The sequence below is a fragment of the Malaclemys terrapin genome, chromosome 4 (genome assembly GCF_027887155.1).
Source record: "Malaclemys terrapin pileata isolate rMalTer1 chromosome 4, rMalTer1.hap1, whole genome shotgun sequence".
NCBI classification, from domain to species: domain Eukaryota; kingdom Metazoa; phylum Chordata; order Testudines; family Emydidae; genus Malaclemys; species Malaclemys terrapin.
The window spans coordinates 47,824,938-47,838,180 of NC_071508.1; the positions used below are offsets into that span (position 1 = coordinate 47,824,938).

General features: G+C 41.8%; 1 protein-coding gene across 2 annotated transcripts in view; it reads right to left on the minus strand.

Moving 5' to 3' along the window:
* Window positions 1-13,007, minus strand: part of OSBPL5 (oxysterol binding protein like 5) — a 213,846-nt gene extending 200,839 nt beyond the window's left edge. For both annotated transcript variants that reach the window (XM_054027036.1, XM_054027032.1), the window contains exon 1: window positions 12,499-13,007. The gene's annotated coding sequence lies outside the window, so the exon portion shown is untranslated. The remainder of the gene's footprint in view (window positions 1-12,498) is intronic.
* Between the last annotated feature and the right edge of the window lie 236 nt (window positions 13,008-13,243).

A 13,243-nucleotide genomic window follows, 5' to 3' on the forward strand; every position in this document is an offset into this window, starting at 1 on the left:
ACAATATTGAGTGTCTCATCTGCAGTGTACCCAGGAGACACTCACTCAGCCATAGGTCTACAGACAGCACTAGAAATTGTTCATGAACCAATCTATCATACAAATCTCGGTCTCCTGAGGGCACCAGATATATTTATAATTACACCTCAACTCATTAAAGAAATGTTATAAAAGTTAGTTTGAAATGTATTTATTTAATTCTCCATTTAGTTTTTACTCACAAGTTTAACAGAAAGACAAAATTATCATCTGAAGAATTTATGTGCCTGAAGATTTTATCACTAGCTTTAGAGAGAGAGAGAGAGAGAGAGAGAGTGCGCGCAAACAAGTGTATTGTGAAGTGAATATCTTGAGCAGACTAAGGATGGATGAATCAGCTGCAACAAGAGGAGACCTGGGCTTTCACTCAGTCCACACAAAAAAACACTGAAAGTTAACAACCCAACAAAACATTTGAATACCTTGTTTTTCCTCCTTACTTTTAAATGGCAAATAACTCTAATTGAAGTTAGGTTTATATATATGACCCCGGCCTTTCCAATACCACAGTATCTGAGCATCTCTCAGGTATTTGTGGATTTACTCTCACAATACCCACGTGAGGTAGAGCTGTTTTATATTTTTTTTAAACAGGGAACTGAGGCATAGAAAGAGGAAGTGATTTGCCCAAGGTCACAGCAGACGCCTGTGGCAGAGCCAGGAACTGAATACAGATCTTCTGAATCTAAGGCTGCTGGCTTACGCTCTTCACTCCGTCTGGGACCACATCTACCAAAATACGGTGAGGAAAATTATTCTTGGGATATTTCCAACCCATCTAGAAGCAGATCCCAGAAGTATCAGAGAAAAACTTATGATTAGAAGCTTTCCGTACAAATATTGCAATCCAGAGAATTTAGGACAAGGATACAAACTTTTGGTGCTTATCTGAACTGAACCTCTGAGCTTTTTGAAGTTCATCCAAGGCCAATATGGACCTCATAGTAATTACGTGAGAAGACTTATATTGCTTAAACTTTTTTAGGCTGGGAATTGGAATGCTCAGCAGATTAGTAACGAACTACTGAGCCTTTCACCTCTAGGTGACTGGTTCAAATCCAGTCTGGTGGCAGTCTGTGTGAAATAAGGGAGTGTCCTGAATACAATTCCTAGAAAACTAGTGTCCATATCATGAAAATCGCCATGGATTAAGTTAATGGCAGTCCCAGCAGAGAAGCCAAGTAATGAATGGGCATGGAGAACATTGTAATAATGCAGAGACTAGATACTGTGGTGATCTGCATACTAGAAGTATCAAAGGTTGACAGACAGACAGAGGAGCAGTCCATGTGCTCCCAATGACTATGTAAGCTCAAAAAGGGTTGAATGAAATTTCTCCCCCAAGTAATCATTTTTAATAACATGAAGAACTAGGCTGTATTTGCAGCAGTTCCTACATCAAAAAACTTAGAACTGAGTTCCTGCCATTTATACTAAACATGAAATAAGAAAGTGTATTTGAAATAACCTGTAATTTTTAAAAAATATAGTTGTGGTCTACCTTGTGATTTGGATTATGCATCCACACAAGGGATGGGTGGGGTTCTTTTTCCCCTACATCTCTTTGTAAGTTACCTGGACCTTGAGTTCAGGTACACAGGCGTGCAGTGCCTACCTATTTTCACAGACAAAGCAGATGGTTGGGGACCGGGGGTGGGGAGTGGGGGAGAAGAGAAATGAATGGCATCAAGGCTATACCACCAGCTGTGCTGGAATAGGGGGTCAAGGTGTGGTAACTTTCAACAGCAAATTACAGCTTCCCCTGGAGCAAAGGAGAAGAAGGGAGGGAACTGAGCCTCAGAGATGCCTCTCTGAGGCAAAGTGCCTCCTGAAGCTATTCCTAGGACAACACTGCATATGCAGCACCCCTGCTTCCAGGCTGTGCCTGAAGGTATAATCTAGCCCTTTAGATCTATTTCCAAAGCCATTTTCACTTTGAGTGCCTGGTGATTTCCCTTTAAAAACTGCCACCTCCCTAGGGCAGAGCACAAAGTTTTAAAAGCAAAAGCTATGTGATATCTTTTGGGAATCGGTGTTGCAGTTTATTAATGGGGAAACTAAATTATTAAGTCCCACACTGGTCCAAATATGCTTTCACAGCTGGAGAAAAGCACAATGGTCTTCCTTTTCCAGCCTTGGCTACAGTAATACAGCACAACTATTCATTACCCTCATCATGGAAAAGGCCCTCTCAATTTAGTACTTAATATAATTATGGCAAATTAAAAATGTTTAGAAAAGGAAACTCTTTCCTTTCCAGAGCTACTACTTTACCTCTCTTAAACCCTGTCACTTGAAAATGGGCCTACGTATTTAATAGTGTGACCTTTCTTTCTTGTTGCCGCTCAGTGAGTAGACAACTCAGACATTAGCATGGAGGAGGTTTAAATTCTATTTCTGAATTTAATGTTACATGTCCAAAGGATAACTAGAGAATAGCAGCACAATGTTCCCCACATATAGCTAAGGCGGCTTCAGTTCCAACACCGAGACAGCTGTTAGAAGGCAATTTTCATCTCACTTACATTTGCTCACAATGACCTCAGTTAAGTTCATAGAATCATAGAACTGGAAGGGACCTTGAGAGGTCATCTAGTCCAGTCCCCTGCACTCAAGGCAGGACTAAATATTATCTAGACCAGTGGTCTCCAAAGTGCAAAAGTGGAGTACACAAGAGGATCCTTCGGAGTGCGTGGCAGGAGGAGCGGCTTTTTTTTTGCTTCGGCAGTTTGGGCGGGAGTCCGAGCGGCTTTTTTTTTTTTTTTTTTTTTTTTTGCTTGGGGCAGCAAAAATGGTAGAGCCGGCCCTGCGGCATGGCAGGGGGTGCGTGCTCAAAAAATTTTTACTGATAGGGGTGCTGGATCAAAAAAGTTTGGAGACCACTGATCTAGACCATCCCTGACAGGTGTTTTATCCAACATGCTCTGAAAAATCCCCAATGACGGAGATTCCACAACCTCCCTAGGCAATTTATTCCAGTGCTTAATCATTCTGACAGTTAGGAAGTTTTTCTTAATGTCCAACCTAAATCGCCCTTGCTGCAATTTAAGCCCACTGCTTCTTGTCCTAGCCTCAGAGGTTAAGAAGAACAATTTTTCTCCCTCCTCCTTGTAACAATCTTTTATGTACTTGAAAACTGTTATCATGTCCCCTCTCGGTCTTCTTTTCTCCAGATTAAACAAACCTTATTTTTTCAATCTTCCCTCATAGGTCATGTTTTCTAGACCTTTAATCATTTTTGTTGCTCTTCTCTGGACTTTCTCCAATTTGTCCACATCTTTCCTGAAATGTGGTACCCAGAATTGGACACAATACTCCAGTTGAGGCCTAATCAGCGTGGAGTAGAGCAGAAGAATTACTTTTCATGTCTTGCTTACAACACTCCTGCTAATACATCCCAGAATTATGTTTGCTTTTTTTGCAACAGCATTACACTGTTGACTCATATTTAGCTTGTAATCCACTCTGACCCCCAGATCGCTTTCGGCAGTACTCCTTCCTAGGCAGTCATTTCCCATTTTGTATGTGTGCAACTGATTGTTCCTTCCTAAATGGAGTACTTTGCATTTGTCTATATTGAATTTCATCCTATTTACTTCAGATCATTTCTCCAGTTTGTCCAGATCATTTTGAATTTTAATCTTATCCTCCAAAGCACTTATCTGAAGAAAGGATTCAAATTTGGCTACAAATAAAAATGTGTATCTTTGCAGTATGAGTAATTTCTGACTAATGACCTGGTGTTAATGTGGTTTTCCTTCAAAAGATACAGGGTGATATCCTGGCTCCACTGAAGTCAATGACCAGGATTTGACCCACAGTATCATTCAGGGAAACACAGAAGCCAAGAGGGGGATGGATATATGTAATATGTTTGTATGCCAGTTAACTGCATGATATTAAACTATAAGGGCTCAAAGGTCCTGCAAACCTTTACTCACATTTGTAGTCCCTACTTAGGGGAGAAAGCCCATTGAAGTCAATGAGACATTCCATGTGAGTAAGATTTGTAAGACTGAACTACATGCTAGTTGGTTTCTGCACCACAGAAGGCTGTGAAAATCCCAAAATGAGAACTTCCCCAGAAGCCCAGCTCATCTTTAAAGCAACTAACTTTATAGCACTATAGGGAAAAGTGATCATTTGCCTGGAAGCAGCTATCCAAGTGACACTCTGATACATGGTGAATTGGTGTTTTCATAAAGAAATAAAAGATTGGCTTGTAATATTTGAACTGCTATTGGAAGTATCATTTTTGACAGAGTACGTTGATACCTGTCATCATAAGAGGAAATGTCCTTATTGCTACCATTGTTCAACAGTTGAGGGAACATTACCAATAATTAGCAGTGGCTCTCTATTAACGATGCAACTTGTAGATAACAACAAGGTGCACGTTATCACAATGCAATCACTTGAGGACAGTTTTATAGCAGAGAACAACATATTGTGCTTTTCTGGGAAGGGAAATTTCAAGCACTGCAGGGATTATTTTGGTTAAATTGCTTCTGAGTCACACCATCCGTTTGTTGTATTTACAGCATTGCTTTTCTCATCTACTCCCTACCTACTTTATACTCCCTCATGAAGATGTACCTGGTCATAGAAAGGGCAAAATTGGAACAGTTGCACAATCTCTCCTCCCATCTGATCAACAGTCATTATTCTGTATTGGGATAACATTACTGGGTTATTTTTATTAATTTGAGCTACAGTGGTACCTAACGGCCTCAACTGAGACTAAAGGCCCATTGTACCAGGTGCTGAACAGGCACACAGTAATAGACAGGCCAATCTCCAAAGAGCTTATGTCTAAATACACAAGACAGACAAAGGCTGGGAGGAGAAACAGCGGCTGGGAAGCTAAAGTGACATGCCCGAAAACACACAACTGTTCCGGGGCAAAGCCAGGAAGAGAACCCCAATTCCCTATCTACTCCCACACTGCTTTGCCAAGGTCTGAAAGTTTCTTCACAGAAAGAGCCTCTTCAAATCCCAAAACAGCTCACCACTCAGAAGAGCAGGTCCACTACACCTACACTGATGGGGGTTTTCTCATTAACCATCCATTTCCTCCCTTGGGTTAAAGCAAAAACTTGAACATTACTTCAAAGTAAATTGTATTAGATGCACAATACATTTTTTGTTCTGAGTCTGTACAGCACCTAGAACAGTCGTGGTTCATGACTGGGGCTCCTAGGTGCTACCACAATATAAATAAATAATACATAATGATAATAGTGTAGTCAACAGACCTTTCCATGGGCCCAGGCCAGGATTTAGGGAGACAGTGTATGGTGATATTAGGCAGCACAGGATGTGTTTTCTTCATCTGGGAGCTAGAGAACCAGAAAGAACTACAGGATCTGTCTGAATGTCTACACTGCAAAGAAAAGCCCACAGCACAACACCTGAGTACGGGTCAACTGACTCACGCGTGCAGGCTCTGGTTGCAGGGCTAAAAATAGCAGTGTAGACATTTGGGCTCGGGCTGAAGCCCAGGCTCTGAAACTCTGCAAGGGGGGAGGGTCTCAGAGCCCAGGCTCCAGCCTGAGCCCAAACGTCTACACTGCTATTTGATAGCCCTGCAAGCCTGAATCAGCTGACCAGGGCTCTGAGACTCGGTGCCATGGGCTTTTTATCACAGTGTAGACAGGCTCGGTGTCCAGCAAGCCTGACTGAACAAACCCCTTTTATATTCATTCCAATCAAATTCTGTCTCTTCTCCATCATGAGGGGCATTATAAATAGTGTAAAACAGATACACTGGGCCAAGTTAACTGGATTTACATCAGGCAGGAAAACTGGTCCATTATAAACAGAATCACAAACACCTATGTCCCTCTCTGGACTGACAATAGTAGAAATCTATTTGGAATGCAGCTCAAATTATTGAGCTTGTCTGCTAATGCTCCAACCAGAATGAGATGAATTCAGTGTTTGGAGAAAGCCTTCATAAACCAAGTAAGGATTTTCCCCTTTATGAGAAATTTTTTAAAAGCTGATGTTGTTCAAGACAGGGAGAAATTGTTCCTTCTATTTTGCCAAGATTTCCCACAGTGACTAATAGCTAGCCACACCATGCTGTACAGCAGAGTTCCCTAACTCTAGTGAATGAGATGTGTAAATTGTTTACCAAGAGACTAGAAGCCTGTGTCATTACAATCAAAGAAAAGAGCTGCCACACTGGTTTCTGATTTTTTTTAGTTTTAGTTTTTTTGGTGTGCTTTCACTGGCACTCACCTACAGGTAACAAAAATCACGACCTCTTTGTAGCACTGAAGAAAACCCAGCAGCTACCGGAGCTTCTACTGGTGCTGCGTTAGTGTGGGTGTAAAAATATTTTTAGATTAATCTTGACTTTCAATTTGAAAAAATAACCAGCTAACAGCATTCAGATTGTTATCTCGGGATTTTATTTACATGCATTCCTCAAAACCACACATGCTGATCGCTGCTTTTAGCCACATTCTGCAGCAAGGACTCTTTGGATGCAGAAGTTGTGCAGTTACCACCTGTTGTATCTTTATTTGGGGAGGAGGGTGCTAATTAAGGGAAGAATTAATTGAAGAAGGATGGTTTTATGGTTAAGGCAATTGATTGGGACTCCGGAGATCTGAATTCAGCTCCCAGTTTTGCACCATACTTCCTGTGTGACCTAGGACAAGTCATTTAATTGCTCTGTGGCTCTGTTCCCCATCTTGTAAAATACAGATAATAATCCTTCCTTCTTGCTACCCTTAGTCTGTCTATTAGGCTGTATGCTCTTCAGGACAGAGATTGTCTCTTGGGCTATAGCCACACTAGAGATCTTACTGCAGCGCAACTGTGCCACTGTAAGCTCACTAGTGTAGCCGTTCTAAGCCCATGGACGTGAGCTCTCCCATCGACTTAACCTATCCCCAACTAGTGGCGGTAGGTATGTTGGTGGGAGAAGCTCTCCTGCCAACATAGCGCTGTCCACACTGGTGCTTAGAATGGTGTAACTTATGTTGCTCTGGGGGTTGGAGGGTGGCTTATTCACATCGCTGAGCAACATAAGCTATACTGACATAAGTGGTAGTGTAGACATAGCCTTACTGTGTGTGTATATACACATCTCCTAGTACAACAGGGTCTGAATCTCAGTTTGGACTTCTAGGCACTAACAGGATACAAATAATCTAATTACTATTATTTTGGGGGGGGGATTTTTATAGTAAATGTATTTGATTCTTCCTCCTTAATTAATCAATACTGAGCTCCATAAGTGTACCAGTGATTGTCGATGCTAATTAAGGCTACGTAATATTTCCAATCTTAACACTCCCATTCCAGGGCTGATTGCAGTGTGTTACTTTTATTCAGTAACACAGATACTATATCATTCAAATGGAAACTGAATTGCGGCAAAACTGTCACTACTCTAGAGTTGATTTACACAAGGGCAGAGTTTTGTTTTGAATATATTTCATAAACATTGAGAAGGCTGCTTTAAGCACCAAGAAAACGTTATTGATCTTGGCTCATAGCAAAGAATCACAAGAGATTCTCATATCTTAGAGAGCGAAAAACTGCATAACAGCCTGCACCTGTCAAAGGTGCTGTACCATGAACGTTATATTTTATAACTGAAAAAAAAAAAAAGAATCCCAAGCTAAGACTTCGTACATGTTAGTTTTCAGCCCAGAGCAAAGTTTTGTCTCCACATTACAAAGCCCACAAACCAAAGGGAGTATAATGGAAATATTGACACAACCTCCACTATAGCTATACAAATAGAACACAAATAATCTGAGATTTCAGAGCACTCCAAAGGGAAGGCTCCGTCTCCAGAACAATGGGTACCTTTTAGTTTCTCTTTATCCACATTGCTAATTAAACAAGTAGCCTGGCAATTCTGCCTTGGAAAAATCCTCTTTCATCCTTTGTGAAGGCCTGAAGTCATGGAGAGGCAATATTAACAAACATACCAGTCAGCTGCTACAAATTCTGCAGAATATTCCTTCTTAATCACCCAGTTTCCTTATGTTATACAGATACCTGCACACACAGTATCTGGATCCAAATCCAAGTACAATAAAAGGCCTTTAGACAGTATGTGGGAATAACTGATATAAAGTCTTGGTCCCTGGATCCATCTTAAATGAAGCATTCTAAGTCTGGATATGTTATTTCAGGATTTTTTGTTTGCCTGTTCTCTCACTTGGAAGCTGGGCAGAAAGGAAAAAAAATGTTGCATCCATACTGTACATCTCTTTGGCTCCTGCCATCTGCAAAATGGCAGCCTACGGAAATGTTTGAAACAGTCTTGTCAGAATGCTGCTGGAAATTTACAGTATGCTAAAATGTGTCAAATTATCATCATGGCAGCAGAATGTGGGTAATAAACTTTGCAGTCAGGAAAACTGTACTTCAGGAGAGTAACTGATTAACAGAGATTCAGAAGCTAGAATTAGGAATGTTTATAAAGTGGACACCAAGGTGGCAAAATCAAGGCAGCATGCGTTTCTGCTTAATGGCAATCTTACAGAGCAATAGACAGAATGTGGAAAGGTTTGGAGGTGTTGAGCGCTGTTCCTTAAGTGCTAAGGAATTTAAGCTCAACAGCTGCCCAGAGTGTGCTGAGAAGAGGGTGAAATTCAGCCACACCATTCTGAGCCAGGGTTGTCCTCTTACTTTCACACAAAAATACCGAGGAGTGTCGAGTGGCCAGAAAGAACATGTTGGTAGGTGAGGTTGGGTGAGGCTGGAAGCCTGGTATTTAAGTGCAATCCTATGCATTTCAGTTAGGTACACAACAACCACATTACTTCATAAAAGTTACTACACGCTTCACCTCTAGTATCTTATTGTAGCAGTGTGCTCAGTGTCGGGAGTCATGTATTCTGGAAAGCACGATGCAAATCCCAGCACAGGCAGTCTAAAGAGCACCAGCCATGCGTAAGAACAGCAGCAGCTGGAGACGTGAGGGTAAAACAGCCAAACAGGCCCCTGTAATTCCTTTCCAAACAGACACATTCTGATTGCCAACTACCATTGCTTAAGATGTATCTTGTTTTCCCTTACAATCTCCTTAGTAACCACTGCAGGAATGTATGCACACCTGAAATGTGCTGCAAGAGACATCTCACCACAGAAAGTGGAGCCATGAAAAGCAGCAGTTTTCACTGAGCAAATCCTGAGCTAATGCACACAAGGCAGAGAGGCAACACTAATGAAGAAACCCCAGATTAGGCTTCTTGCCCTTTAACTCAGTGACTATAAATTGCAGATACAGTGGCTGGAACAGCTTTCTACTGGCTTGGTGAATCAGAAGCAGGTAAGCACCATGCCCAGCATACGCAGTAGCGGCTTAATCTGTGCTGCCTCCTAGTTCTAGTTCCAGAGCTTGGCAGGATCTAGCCCTAGAAGAGTGGTCCAATAGCCACTGAAGCCAATGGGAGTCTTTTCATTGACTTGAATGGGCAATGAATGGATCACCTAGACAATGAGTCAGTTGAACGCTGAATCAGACTGATCTAACTAAATACTGTAGCATAATATAAAATAAGCAGGACTAAATTCTACCCTGGAATGCAAGTACTATTGATTTCAAAAGGATCCCCCTGGGTATATTCAAGGGAAGAATGTGGCATTAGCCTGAAGGTACTGCAGATTCCAAACCATAGAAGCTTTTTCAGGGTTGTTCAGAGAGACTCATCCTCTCCTATGCTCTGTCCAGTAACGCGCCTTGTTAAACACACAGCCTAGTAACAGAAACTGAAATTCGGTCCCTCTCTCCCACTCAACTCGTGATTCAGTGTTGCAATAAAACATATGGAAATTAAACGTAGGGGCCATAAAAAGAATACAGGAGCAAATCCTTGCCTCAGCTACGTTTTTATGCAACCCACATTGAATAAATCATTCCATAATCTCAGTACATTTACACAGGACTCAGGTCTCCAGTCTCCAAATGAAACCCAGATTAAGGTGCCTGTTTAAATCCTATTTTGTTGAATAAGACAGAATTTATCCTTGCAGTCCATGTGGGGCAGAGGAACCACAGGGATGTAGCCTCAAGCCAACAAAAAGACAGGAATACATTGCAAACCCCACAGATTACTGACCCAGTTCAGATATTATCCTCCACCTTCACATTCATTTCAGGGTCCCTCTCACCAACAATGGCAGAGTGGCTGCCATTGCTCACTCCCAGTGCAGGCTGTGAACCACTGACAGAGTTTTACCAAGCCTATAGGGAAAGCTAATTCTGCTCTGGGCAGCATTAACCTCTGCAGGCTTTTGGTGAGAAAAAGCCTACCTGTGGAGAGCGAGGGAAATAAACGGCAAAAGGGCAGCTCTCCCCAGCACTTCCCTCCTCCATTGCCTGGTCATGCCTTCTGAGAATTTGTGTGTCAGGGAGAAAGATTGGGGGCGGGGGGAAGGGTACCCCACAGACGGGAGAATAGTGACTATGTGAACCTCTTCAGTTTTGTTCCCCTTTGCCCTATGCACTGGGGTGAAATGTATGGGCCAGAGTGTTTAATTCAAGTGGGGTGACATGAATGTGTTGATGGTAAAGGTTAGCAATTTGCTAGTCCCACACTGACCTCCATCACTAGTTTCAGATTATACAGCACGTTTAGTCTTCAAAGCAATTGACAAATATAGGTCCTGAGCCTCCAAACCATTAAACACATGTTTAACTGTAAGGCCATTTACTTCACTGGGACTAGTGCTGTGTTTAAACTTAAACACAGGCTTAAGTATTTGGATCAAAGCCATAATCTACCTACCCTTCATATTACAGGAAGTGCATTGAAAATGGGTCCCGCCAGCCAGACATAATGTATTTTTAAAGGAAACTATGTCACTTACAATAGCTCCCAATTCCTTTGGCCAAAACTGATAGTCTGTTCAAATCCATCTCTAGCTCTAGTATAAAGGTGCTCTGAGTGCCTGATCGATTAGTCGTTGGAGAAAGAGTTGAACTATTCTGACTTTTCATTGCTCTCACTGCTAAATCCCAAAGTGCAACAAATGCACTTTAAAAACAGTAATATGCTCTGTGCGTGCTGGCCTTGGTGAGCCATTTCACAAAGCGTTAGTAAATGTAGCCACTACGCATTTCAGATCTTAAAAGATTTTTGATCATTTCACTAGTTGAGCATTCCAAACTCTTCTAATGTATTTCATGTTGTCTCCTTCGCTCTTGTGTACAGATATATAGATATCATTTTGTAGGTAGCTAGCCTGTGCTGTCAGAAAACAAGGTATAAATAGCCTGATTTTAAATAAAGAGCTATTGTAACAGTGGACCTTTAGGGTAAACTCATTCAGAAAGGAAACTATTCTCTTTTATATACAGAAGTGACAGCTAGAATGTGTACAAATTTCACTTTCAGCACAAACACAGCCTTTCCTAGGATGTAACAAAACTGTGATCTGGATAAACAGGAAAATTCCATGGTTTCCTGCTTATACAAATAGAACCACCATGGGGTACTGATTCCAAGAACAATTATATTCTCTGGCATATGAATGAAAACAAAAGCAAATGCATATAATTGTGCAGTCAGATGAGATCTCATTTAAACAAAAAGAAAAGACTGAGTTGTTCTGTAATTATGTTCTTCTTAACACAGTGTCCCAGCTTTCAATGAGATTTTGTTTTCTTTTGTTTTCTGTACATCTTGACTCAGGCAAAATTCCTAGTGATTTCAATGGGGATCTTTGCATGAGTAAGGGATGACAATTCAGTCTCCACAGGAAATGAAATCTCAGTTTCACCCAGTGTTTTCTTGGAAGTATGGCTTCTAATTGCAAGCTTGGAACTGTGGAAATTTTATTTTTTTAAAAGACAGCAGTGATGCTATGTTGCTATGAATGAAAATAAAATGCCACAGAAAAACAAGTGCAACATGCATTTAATGTGTGAAGATAATGGCACCATAAAGCAAGTATTGGTGCATTTCTTGTCTGATTCACCGAGGAATGGATACATGGTGCATGTTATACGCTGTCTACCTGGGTGCTATTATTATGGTCTACTGGATTTTTGTGAAGTGCAACTTAAATATTTGTACCTGTGCCCCAAGCAAAGGATGGGTAGGCATTTCAAAAGTAAAATATTATACAAATTAATAGTCCTGAGGCTTCTTTGCAAATGTTAATTTTCTGTCTGAGGAGGATTCCCATATTTTCAAAGCAATAGATCCCAATGAATGCTGATTGCTCCATTGTGTGGGTGCATTTCTAGAAACGCAGACTCTGAATGTGATGTCGAGTTCACAAGGATTTAACTGCTAGCATTGTCAGGATTCAGTTATTACTACTGCATTAATAAAGAGAGGCGAGACAGTAAAATCTAATCTTCAATAGCACAGGTATTGTTCGTGGGGAGAAGGAAGATTTGCCAGTTCACAAGGCATAAGAAATCTCAGCTATCTCAAATACACACACACATATTTTCGGCCAGCAGAAAGGATGCCTTACCTTCTCAGAGCGCAATCCCTGACAGCTCGGACCGACAGAGCCCCTGCCCCAAATCCTGCTGGGAATCAATGGAGCAAATTTCCCATGTCCTTACTGCGTCCTCCTCACCATAGTAAAAAGTTCCTCTCAACACATCGCCACCGGGTGTCTGACATGATGCCCAGCTCGGTTGTGGCTGCCAGCCTCCCACCCCCGCTCTTGGATTTAAAGATCCTTCTGTGGGGCCAGACACGTTTCTCCTTCCTCCTCCTCCGAACTGTCACCGTCACCAAGTCTCCCCCATGCACGGCTCGGTGCCTGGTGGGCTGTGCTCTGTCAGTTGCAAGCAGGCAGCCCCTGCCTTTTCCAAGCAGTTGTTGCTCTAACTCCTTCAGTCAAAACACTCTGGCTATTTACGCGTAAGCCGGCCTCTGAACCTGCCCCTTCTCGGTCCGATTCGGAGGGAGAGCAGCAGCAGAGAAACACAGCGCGAAGGAGAAAGGCATTTACATTAGAAAGCTGTACAGCTGTTTGAGGGAGTCTGCAGCAGGAAATACCAGAAGACTTATCCAACCACATTAGAAAGGGGGTAAAAAAAAGGAAGCATATAAAACCTGGGCAGGATCATCGAATCACGGATTGGATTTTAACATTGTGTTTGCCCACTTTTATAATTGAAGGGGGGGAGGGGGAATTACTTTACTTGGGGGGGAGGAATCAACAACAAGACATCAGGACCAGATAAATGTATAGCAACTATTTGCCC